The following is an 11,866-nucleotide window of genomic DNA, read 5'->3' as shown; positions in this document are numbered from 1 at the left end:
GACCCCATGGACTGCAGCCTACCAGGCTCCTCCACCCATGGGATTTTCCAGGCAAGAGTACTGGAGTGGGGTGCCATTGCCTTCTCCGTTTCTCTCCACTACTGGGAGTAAATTTATGTTTCTTGCAATTATACAATCCAAAATTAGAACCAAAAAAAGAGAAAAACAACAACAAACAGAGTAGAAAGACACTTACATCCATTAAATATAATTACCAGACTTTTATAGAAGTTTTTGGCCTATGATTATTTTCTATCCATCATTTTGTTGCAATACCATTATACATAGCAACTTTCATATTAAATTACTCATGTACTTTTCCCCAGTTATACTTAAGTTTCTGTCAACTGTGTCCTATTTTTTAATGCAAACATTTGAATTTAAAAATGCTTAATATAAAGAAAACTCATAAGTAAAAAATATATATGTAAATGATAGAAATCACAATTAAATGGAAAAGACAAGTTAATAATAGAATTCACTAGACTTCAGTTTTTAATATTTTCTGTAGAAGTTTGGATTCCCCTTTGAATACAAATAACACATCTAATTAAGGAAAAACACAAAATGGAACTTTTGCTTATGCAAAGGTAAAGAACAGACTTTATTCTGGAACACTTTAAGAATATGATCAGAAACTAGTTCAGGCAAAAATTTCCAACTAAAATGTATTCTTGGAGTAAAATCTCACCGAAGACTGCATTTTGTAGACAGTGAGATAGTGATTCTATTACTGCTTGCATATTAAGAAAAAGATGTGATGTCTGGAGAAATTGGGGAAACCCAGTTTACTCAAAGTGTAACAACACAAGAGTCTGTTTTATTTACACAGTACTAGTACACTGGTACTTGGAATAATCATTCTAAGATATTACCTATGTGAATATATCTGCTATAAAAATTAGCACAAAAATGAATATTTTAAAATTTTGTTTTTTAAAGAGTTAAATGTCAAAAACAACAAAAGAGTTAGGATGTAAATAAAGCTCAACTTAATTTAAAAGAGGGGTAAAAACATTTGACCTAGTGTTTCTCATGAGTAAATTGCCATGTAAAAGAATATTTGATAAAAAATATAATATGTCATTAACAACTGGACTTACTCGAGGCATGCAGGGGCATTTTAACATTAAAAAATAAATTAGTGTTGATACAAATTAGCAAAAGAAAAGAAAAAGTGCACAGTCCTCTTAATACATGCAAACATTTCAGGTAATTCAACATTAATTTACAATAAAAACTCTTAAACTGCATATAGAATGGAACTTTCAAAATAGTGTAGAATGCTCAGTAATTTCCTGAGACCAGTAATAAGACTCTTCTTATTACTTACCTGGTATTGCCACTTTTACTTTTTACGATACTAAAAGGAATTGCCAGTGCAAGACACTAAAAATCAAAGCAAAATAATTCATTATTTTCAGCTGACTTGATACGTGTACAGAGAAAATGGCAAAAACAAAGCAAAAGAAAAATAATCTACATTCAAGCTATTTGTCAAAAAGTGAACTGAGCAAAATCTCTAGATACATGATGATTACACAAAGTCAACTACATTTTATCTTCCAAAATAAAAATATAAAATTAAAAAAGTTTAACACAAAGCCAATTATAGTAAGACCTAAATAATAACTTTGATGGAATAAATCCAACAAAATATATGTAAGTACAAAGCATTAGTGAGAAAAGTCAAAGTGGATGTAAACAGAAGTAGGAATATACCATAATCAAGAACTGTCAAACTCAATATTGTAAAAATGTAAATTCAGTCCATACTGATTCATATATACAATACAAACTTCAGTACTTTCTTGGTGTCAGTTGAAAATTTGATTCTAAAATTTATGTGAAAATGAAAAAAAGGTTGAGAAGAGCCAAGATAAAAATAGAAGAAAAACAAAGCTGGGGAAATTACACCAACAAATTGTTAGACATTTAAAATCTATAGTAATTAAGGCAATGTGATTTTGGAATGAGGATAATCAAAAAATGGACCAGTGAAGTAGAATTGAAAATCCATAAATACAAACATTAATATTTTTACACACATACACAGTCATTTTTAATTTTTTTTTTACGAAGTGACACTGCAGTACAGTGGGTAAAAAATAGTCTTTTCCAGAAAAGACGGTCTTTTCAATATGGGTACTGATCAATGGGCTATTCATATAAAAAAAAAATCAATAAAATGTGATCCCTGTCTCACATCAGACACAACAACCAATCTCAGATGGATTGTAGATTTAATTGTGAAATGCAAAACACAAAAGCTTTCATTAAGAAAACAGGAGACTATTTTCATGACCTGAGATAGACAAGTGTTTCTTAAATAAGATTCTAAAAAGGTTAAAGAAGATAGGAAAACATATAAATTGGACTAAGCTTAAATAATTTCTGTTCCCCAAAAGAAGACACCATTACAAACCAAACAAACTCTATAGTAGGTACAAAAACACATTTTTATAAATGTACTGTCAAAGAATGTGTGTAAAGAAAATATAAATAACTCCTACAAATCACTAAGAAAAATACAAACAACAAAATAGGAAACTAGGTAAAAGACTTGAAAAAGCAATTTACAAAGAAACTATTAGAATGGCTCCCAAATACACAAAAAGAGGCTTTAAGAGTCATCAAGTAAATACAAGTTAAAACTGAGAATAGATATACTGTACACTCCATTTTTATTCAAAAACAGAGACATTATTTTGCCAACAAAGGTTCGTCTAGTCAAGGCTATGGTTTTTCCTGTGGTCGTGTATGGATGTGAGAGTTGGACTGTGAAGAAGGCTGAGCGCTGAAGAATTGATGCTTTTGAACTGTGGTGTTGGAGAAGACTCTTAAGAGTGCCTTGGACTGCAAGGAGATCCAACCAGTCCATTCCAAAGGAGATCAGCCCTGGGTGTTCTTTGGAAGGACTGATGCTAAAACTGAAACTCCAATACTTTGGCCACATCATGTGAAGGGTTGACTCATTGGAAAAGACTTTGATGCTGGGAGAGATTGGGGGCAGGAGAAGCAGGGGACAACAGAGGATGAAATGACTGGACAGCATCACCGACTCGATGGACATGAGTTTGGGTGAACTCTGGGAGTTGGTGATGGACAGGGAGGCCTGGCGTGCTGCGATTCATGGGGTCGCAAAGAGTCGGACACGACTAATCGACTGAACTGAACTGAACTGAACACTCCATTTTTAAAAGACAGGCAATATCAAATGTTGGAGTGGATATGAATCAAATGGTACTCTTATTGCTTAGAAGAAACTACTCAAACTACTAAAAACACAGATCCAATAATCCCTCAATTCTGTTATCAGACTTGCACAAAAGAGAAAGGCACTCACATATTTACTACAAAGACAATGACAATGTTTATGCTGCACTATTTGCAATAGCTTTCAAATAGGGATATCAAGAGTCTGTAACAGCAGAATTATGAATAAATTATGATACACTGATAAAATAGATAACTACATAGTGAAAAGAAAAAGAACATTAACTATAGCAACCATGTGGATGCATCTCACATGCATATGTGAAGTCAGAGAATCAGGGGGAAAACAATCTTTGCTGTATGATTCCACTTACATGAAGTTAGAAAAATCAGGATAGTGGTTATCTTTGGGGATTAATGGTTGAAAGGAAAAAAAAAAAGGAGTCTTCTCGGTGCAAATAACGGTCTCTTTCCTCATCTGGGTGTAGGTTTTACACAGAAGTCATCATTTTGTGAGGAAGAAATCATCAAGTAGTACATTTGATTTGTGTATTTTCCTACCTATGTTTTACACTCCCCAAATAAGTTAACCTCAAAGTATTTTCCAAAGATCCATATTCAAATGATTCTAAATACTAGTATTCACAATGATTCCCAGTTATTTTTAATATCCCAACTTTCAATGAGAAACAGAAACAATTCCTGCTGTAAGAGTTCTTCTGGGCCAAGTATAACAATGAAAATAAAATGTCAACCCACATGTGAATTGGCTATAACATGAGTGAAAATGGAGGCACTGGTAAAGTTTAAGAGTACTGTTTCTTATCTAAGAATCTCAAAGTTGACTTTTGCTTTACCATTTCCTAAATGGATATTTCTAAGCACTCATTCATGCCTGTACATGCAGGACTGTTACAATGATCAGATTCCCTCACAGAGAGACCATCATTTACCATCACAGCTCTTCTAAGAGTCTCATGTTCCTGCCTGTGATCCCTCCTTGCATGATTTTTCAATGCTTACTAATAAACTACCTTCCAAATAAACAATGGATTCAACTCTACCGTGCTTCTCTCTTTAATGTTACTGGCATATTTATCATCTGGAGATATAGGTGAGAGGTTTAAAGGTACAATTAGTTTTTCTTTCATCTAATTTAAATTAAAATAGTATAATGAGCTTTAGGGACAAAATTCTCTTAATTAAGGGGAGTTATTCCTAGTATTCCTAGTTATTCCTAGTATTCCCTGGTGGCTCTGACGGTAAAGTGCCTGTCTATAATGCGGGAGACCTGGGTTTGATCCCTGGGTTGGGAAGATCCCCTGGAGAAGGAAATGGCAATCCACTCCAGTACTATTGCCTGGAAAATCCCATGGACAGAGGAGCCTGGTAGGCTACAGTTCATGGGGTAGCAAAGAGTTGGACACGACTGAGTGACTTCACTTCACCTTATTCCTCGTATTGTGTTAACATATTTAAATTGACTAAAATCCTTTTTTTTTTAATTGACTAAAACCTTTTGATGGAGAGAAAAATATGACATCAAGCAGGTAAGTTATGGTTGGGATGTCCCACGAGTCTAAGTAGAGGTGCAAGGTGACTTGATTTCAGGCATACTATGATTAAGCACAGCTAGTCAAGCCTATCAAGAAAGTATCAAGTTCTCCAGAGAGATGCATTTTTATCTTTGCAGCATAGTTCCAAGTTTAATTCAGACTGGTGTTTTCAGCATTTTATAACATTTTTACAAAATAGATAAACTTCAAAATAGCATATTAATATAAAAATGTTTCAGCATTTTATAAAAAAAAAACTTTCCAATACTGAAACTGCTCTTTTACATATTTTGGATGTAACTGCTTAGTAGAAGGCTCTAGAAGTCTGAGCTGTTTTTCATGATGGCAATGAGCTAACTGTAAAACTTATATAAATAAATCTGAAACTATGATAAAATATTTCCTTGGCCTTTTGGGTTTTAAGACCTGTTCTTAAAGATATACATACCTCTTAAAATGATTTCTGAAGCATTGCAATGCAAAGTAGAAAACAAAAAATCTTTTTCATCTAATTTAACAAATCAGCAGGGCAAGTATTTTCTTCTCTTAATGCTGAAGCACTAGTGTATAAAATACTCTTAGCTCATTAACTCCAAAGGAACTACATATTACAAAGGGAACTAAAGTAGCCCTTTTAAGGCAAAACATTTGTACAATTCCATACAGAAGCTTAACATAGGAGAGAACCACTCAGTCTAGGAAGTGGGTATATAACTAAGAATAATCCTTTATTAATTCATTTATTCACTGTCTGACAGTGTCCTTCTAACAGACATAAAAAGGAGTGAACCAAAATCTATGTCCTCAGTGGGACACATATGTGCAAATGATCAAGTCCAGTACATTTATGTAAGGCAGCGGAGGTGCAAATATCAAGGTTTTTGGAGGGTGTGAAGAACATCAACCTCTGGGGCATCAGTAAAGCTTTGCACAGAGGGTTGTAGAGTAATGCCAAGTTAGTGATAACTCAGGGAGTCTTACCTGGAGCTTGGGTTCCCCTTAGAATCTTCCTTGGTAACCTTCAGAGTATAGTGAAGTACCCTCACATCTCCAGACAGGCCCCAGAACAATTTGATCATTAAGCCCTCCAGCCTCTACCTCCATTAGCAGCAGACAAACCAGGAAGCCTCAAAACAAGTCAACTTACAGGTACTGTGTGCTTGAGTAATCACTTCAAGTCTCTCTTATGGGGAATTACACTGTGACTTAAGTAGAGTTATAGAGCCAGAAATAGATGAGGTCTTTTCTTACATTAAAATTTAGAGCAATCAAGTGTATAAAACTATAGGTTTCCTTCAACAACTTTTGCCTACGGTAACATTCAAGGGACTCTGATCTGATTCAAAAGTAAATGACCCATTTAAAGACCATGTTCCCACCACTGGCAGTGTTCAAGGTTTCTACCTCTGAGTGACCGCAGAAGAATTAAGGAATTAACCAAGCCTAGGACATTATATCAATGCATGCACAATGCATTTCCCTACTAGAATTAATATAACCCAGTTAAAAATGGGCAGAAGACCTAAATAGACATTTCTCCAAAATTGACATACATATGGCCAAGAGGCACATGAAAAGATGCTCAACATCACTAATGATTAAAGAAATGCAGGTCAAAACTACAAAGTGGTACCACCTCACACTAGTCAGAATGTCCATCATCAAAAAATCTACAAACAGCTTTCCCCTGGCTGGCAGCACAGAGGCTGCAGGATGCCTGGAGTTACTGTAAAAGGCATGAACCAGCAGGAATTCGTCAGAGCTCTGGCAGCCTTCCTCAAAAAGTCCGGGAAGCTGAAAGTCCCTGTAACACCATCAAGCTGGCCAAGCATAAAGAACTTGCTCCTTATGATGAGAATGGGTTCCACACACGAGCTGCTTACATGGCACAGCACCTGTATCTCCCGGGTGGCTCTGGGGTTGGCTCCATGACCAAGATCTATGGGGGGCATCAGGAATAGTGTCATGCCCAGCCACTTCAGCAGAGGCTCCAAGAGCGTGGCCCAGTGGGTCCTCCAAGCCCTGGAGGGGCTGAAAATGGTGGAAAAGGACCAAGATGGGGGCCACAAACTGACGCCTCAGGGACAGGATCACTGGACAGGTGGCAGCTGCCAACAAAAAGCATTAGGACAGATGATGCTGGGTTAATAAATTGCCTCATTCGATAAAAAAAAAAAAGAAAAAAATCTACAAACAATAAATGCTGAAAAGGGTGTGGAGAAAATGTAACCCTCTTACACTGTAGGTGGGAATGTAAATTGTTACCGCCATTATAGAGAACAGTATGCTGCTGCTGCTGCTAAGTCGCTTCAGTCGTGTCCAACTCTGTGCGACCCCATAGACGGCGGCCCACCAGGCTCCCCCGTCCCTGGAACTCTCCAGGCAAGAACACTGGAGTGGGTTGCCATTTCCTTCTCCAATGCATGAAAGGGAAAAGTGAAAGTTAAGTCACTCAGTCATGTCCGACTCTTCACGACCCCATGGAGTGCAGCCTACCAGGCTCCTCCGTCCATGGGATTTTCCAGGCAAGAGTACTGGAGTGGGGTGCCATTGCCTTCTTCAAGAGAACAGTATAGAAGTCCCTTAAGAAACAAACAAACAAACAAAACCTATAACTGGAGCTACCATATGACTCAGCAATCCCTCTCCTGGGCATATACCCAGAGAAAAAACATGGTTCAAAAGGATACATGCCCCATAGTGTTCATTGCAACACTGTTCACAATAGCCAGGACATGAAGCAACTTAAATGTCCATTGACAGAGGAATGGATACAGAGGATGTGGTACATATACACAATGGAATATTACTCAAGTTGTTTAAAAGAATGAAATAATGTCATTTGCAGCAACAGGAATGGACCTGAATATTATCATGCTAAGTGAAGTCACTCGGCAGTATGACAAGGCTTATATGCAGAATCTAAAGAAAACGATACAAATGAACTCATTCACAAAACAGAAACAGACCCACAGACTTGGAGTATGAATTTATGGTTACCAGGGCTAAAGTGTGGCAGCAAGGAGTTTGGGATTGACATGTACACACTGCTATATCTAAAATAGATAACCAAAAAGGACCTACTGTAAAACAAATTTTTAAGTGCTCTAGATAAAATCATACTTATATGCTAAGAGTTATCCAGCTTTACAGTTGGAAACTGAAGTTCAAAGAGGTTATATATGTTCCAGTACTCACACACAAAGACAGTAAATGGAAGATCTTGAACTTGAATTGAGTTGCATTTGCCTATAAAACCCACATGCTCTTTCCTAAGCAGTGCAGAGGCTAAGACGGAGTTTCCTTACTGATATCAATAGATTGGTAAGCATCAGAATCACCTGGAATGATTAAAATGCAGATTGTGCACTTAATTTAATGCAGATTAAAATGCAGTATGCTAAAATGCAGATTCCTGATTTCCACCTCAGACCAACTGCAATTTTAATAAATTGTTCAACTGATTCTTACCCAAAGTTGAGACTGCTGGACTAAACGAAATAAATTCCTTTCAGATTTATTCAAAACATTAAATTTATCTCAGGTATGTGGTTAGATGATTGGCACCTTGGCTTTTTTTTTTTTCCCATGCAGAGAAAATAATTATTTTAAGCCCTCTAAATGACAAACCATTAGACAATCATTCACATTGCAATTCTTGGATACACAAGCAAAGTTCCAGTAGAAGTTTTCCTTCAAAATATTCGAAAAGTTGTTATTTGCTAAAACTAGAATGAGTAATCCAAAGAACACTGTCTTCTTGGGCCTTTGCCAGTTATGTTAATATTCTGATCATTGCTGACATTGGCATTAAGTTAATCCTAGATATATCTCCCATATGACTATTGGGAACTTCATATACTATTTAAAACATAACCTTGTATGTGAATATCCCTTTCTAGGCAATCCTGAAGTCCTAGAACAGGACCTAATATCCCAGAAATGTGGGATTGGGAGGCCCCTGACTTTAGAGGTATTTTGAAATAAGTCATGGTAGGTCTAGCCAAGGATCATTGCTCTTATCAAACAGAATTTCAATTGAAAGAAAACTTTAGACCTAGAAAAGTAGACCTACAAATTTTTAAAATGTATCAAATCATTGAAACCCACTCATTCATAAAATCCTTATTGAGCAATTACTATATGCCTGGTACTGTGCCAAGTCTAAGTCTAAAATTACTAACTTAATAAAGTCCCAAGTAGACCAGACACTGCATTGGGGACCCAAGGGAAATACGTAATGCTGGTCATTTTCTCACAAAATTTATGAGAAGATTAATGAGACAACATTTATGCATGTGAAATAATTATAAAACACTGTGTTCAGCTTAGATACTGAAAAAAAAAGCGTTCAAAAGGAACAATTAGTATGTTTCAAATGTTGGGTACTTTAGTGATTGTTTTACATACATTCTCTTCTATTACTTTGCACAAAAAATGTGTGATATGAATATGACAACTGATATTTTAAAAGAAATAAAATCATACTGGGTAGTAGTAAATAGTGATTTTATAGATAATCATTATAATCAACGCTCAACAGTTGCAGTAAAAGTACTTTTCCAAATAACCAGCCAAAAAGATGTGAAGCTCGATTTCAAATTCAATTTGTTCATTTCCATTTGGCTACCACCAATGCTATCTCCTCTTCTAAGAAGGCAGAGGAACTCATGTGAGTCCAAGTATTCAGAAAACTCTGTAGATGCAGGAGGAATTCAAACAATATAAAGTTGTACTTTGGACTCTTGAGCTCTGATACATATCCTTTCCCTCCAAGATAAACATAAAAAAACAAGTAAATAATGCCATCCAGTGCCAGTTCTCATAGAATTAAGTAAGACACACCACAGCACATTTTCACGGAGCTACTGGGTGGGGACAAAGGGTTATTTTAGGATTCCCGAAATCTGGGCATGGTGAGATGAAACAGCATAACCCCAGGTGTGGGGGGCACTTCAAAGCAGTGCTTGCAGCCATGTAGGGCAGCTGTAATTTCTGGAAAACAATAGCAGGAGATGAAGCAGTTTGGCATGCCGATTGAGCAATGGGGTAAGGACTCTGCCAAGGGCACTAACAAATTCCACAGTAAGTGAATACAGCTGAAAATCCAAGAAAATGATTCACACGGGCACTGGTAGAAAGGCGTGTTCAGGTTTCCTAGCCTGGTCTGCTGAGTCACTCACTAGAACTTCCCACAAAACAGTTATTATCCTGAGACCCTTTATGTTAGTAAGAGGCACAGAAATGTGTGATGAAATCACACAATTTGGGAAATGATAACTTGTTACAATTTACAAGAAACTTGAAGGATCCCAGGACACAACCTGATTGCTTAGCAGGTGAGAAAACTGAGACCCAGAGACATTAAATGTGCTGTCTAGGGTCACAAGGAGACTCAAGAGAACTAGCACTAACTCGGGCCTCAGTTTGGTTGGATTCTTTGCCTGGTTCCTGATGTTATTATTCTGATCAGAGAATGGAATGTTCTTGCTTATTAAAGTCATTAAGTGGTTAAAGCTAGGTGCCTAAAAAGACATAGCCCTCATTTTTAAAAAGGTGAAGGAAAGTCACACTGAATATTAAAATCGCCTTGAATAAAATGGGAATCATCAGGATGTTGCAGGCCATCTTTTAAGATGATCACAGGTCCACAGTGGACTGTACACATGCCCCTCATGGAATAACTAATGGGATAAATTATTCTAACACTGCCATTTTAAAATACTTATAAGGCATTTCAGTTTAACTTTTTGAAAAACAAGTGAAATCTAAGTAATATTTTTCTGTGTATTTTGTCACTTGCTTCAGGTCTTTCAAATTTCACATTTTCAGTGAGGTCTTCTTTGTTTTGGTTTTCATTTTAAGTATAGTTGGCGGGCTACTGTCCATGGGGTGGCAAGAGCTGGACATGACTTAGTGACTAAATAACAACACATAGTTGACTTACAATATTATATTAGGTTGAAGTATACAATAGACTCAGAAGTTTTGTAGATTATACTCTATTTAAAATCATTATAAAATGTTGGCTATCCTCCCTGAGCTTTGCAACATGTCCTGACAGCTTATTTATTTTATACAGTAAGCTCTGCTTTGAACACCCACTTTAAAGCTGCAAACCACGTGCCATACTATCCACTCGTGAGGTACTCACGATTCTCTCTATGCTTTATTTTTTCCTCCAAGACATTTAATACAACCTAACAAATGATAATTTATTCTTTCTTATCATCCTCTAAGTAGAATGAAGACTTAGAGAGCAAGAATTGCTTATGTCCCCAACAGCAAAGTCCCTACTACACTAAAAGTGGTTACCAAATATTAAATGATGAATGGATATACATATATAAAAATAAAGCTTTGAAATGCCTACTACACATGGCCTGGAATTAAAAATAAATCTATTTGATATATTTTTTAAAAACCAGATATTGTTTTCCAGCCTCATACAGATGAAACATTTGGAATCTAAATAAATTTTAGATAAATGTTGATCTAAATTTGATTTTTTTTTTTTTTTGCTATTCTTTAGTGTATTTATTACGATGTAAGGTACAGGCTTTGATAGCAAACAAACAAAAAAATCAAACTAATATCTAATGATTAATTTAAAAGAGCAATTTGATCCACTTTTTTAGGCAGTTAGCTTTTTAATATTAAGTGATATTAAATGCATTATGTTTAAAATTTGAACTTTATTTCATTTTTCTCTTTATGGATATCTAAGACTTTCTATTCCTCCTAAATGACATTATTAAACATTTTAGAAATCATCAGATATTCTATTAATTTAGCTCTTTCCTTGACAAAATCTGTTTTTCTTTCCCTTTAGGACACAAGAAGGCATATGGGAAAATCTAAAGTGCAGGCCCAAATCATTGATTTTGATTATTAAAAAAATAAAGTCTCCCAAATGATCTAGATTTACAATTATATCATCATTAAAAATATTTTACCTCCAAAGTATACAAACAGCTCATGCAACTCAATAAAAAAAAAAAAAAAAAAGAAACAAAACTGTGGCACAGTGAATATAAGGTCTCAGTTCTATGGCCCACGTGACTTCACTGTCTAGTTCTGAGCATGGTTTTCAA

General features: G+C 35.8%; 1 pseudogene; it reads left to right on the top strand.

Annotated features, from left to right (window-relative positions):
• The first annotated feature begins 6,440 nt into the window (after positions 1 to 6,440).
• Positions 6,441 to 6,900, top strand: LOC105004536 (annotated as a pseudogene).
• Positions 6,901 to 11,866: the final 4,966 nt, after the last annotated feature.

The sequence above is a fragment of the Bison bison genome, unplaced genomic scaffold, assembly GCF_000754665.1.
Source record: "Bison bison bison isolate TAMUID 2011002044 unplaced genomic scaffold, Bison_UMD1.0 scf7180017864479, whole genome shotgun sequence".
Lineage (NCBI taxonomy): Eukaryota > Metazoa > Chordata > Mammalia > Artiodactyla > Bovidae > Bison > Bison bison.
This window is presented reverse-complemented; position numbering and strand designations above follow the sequence as displayed.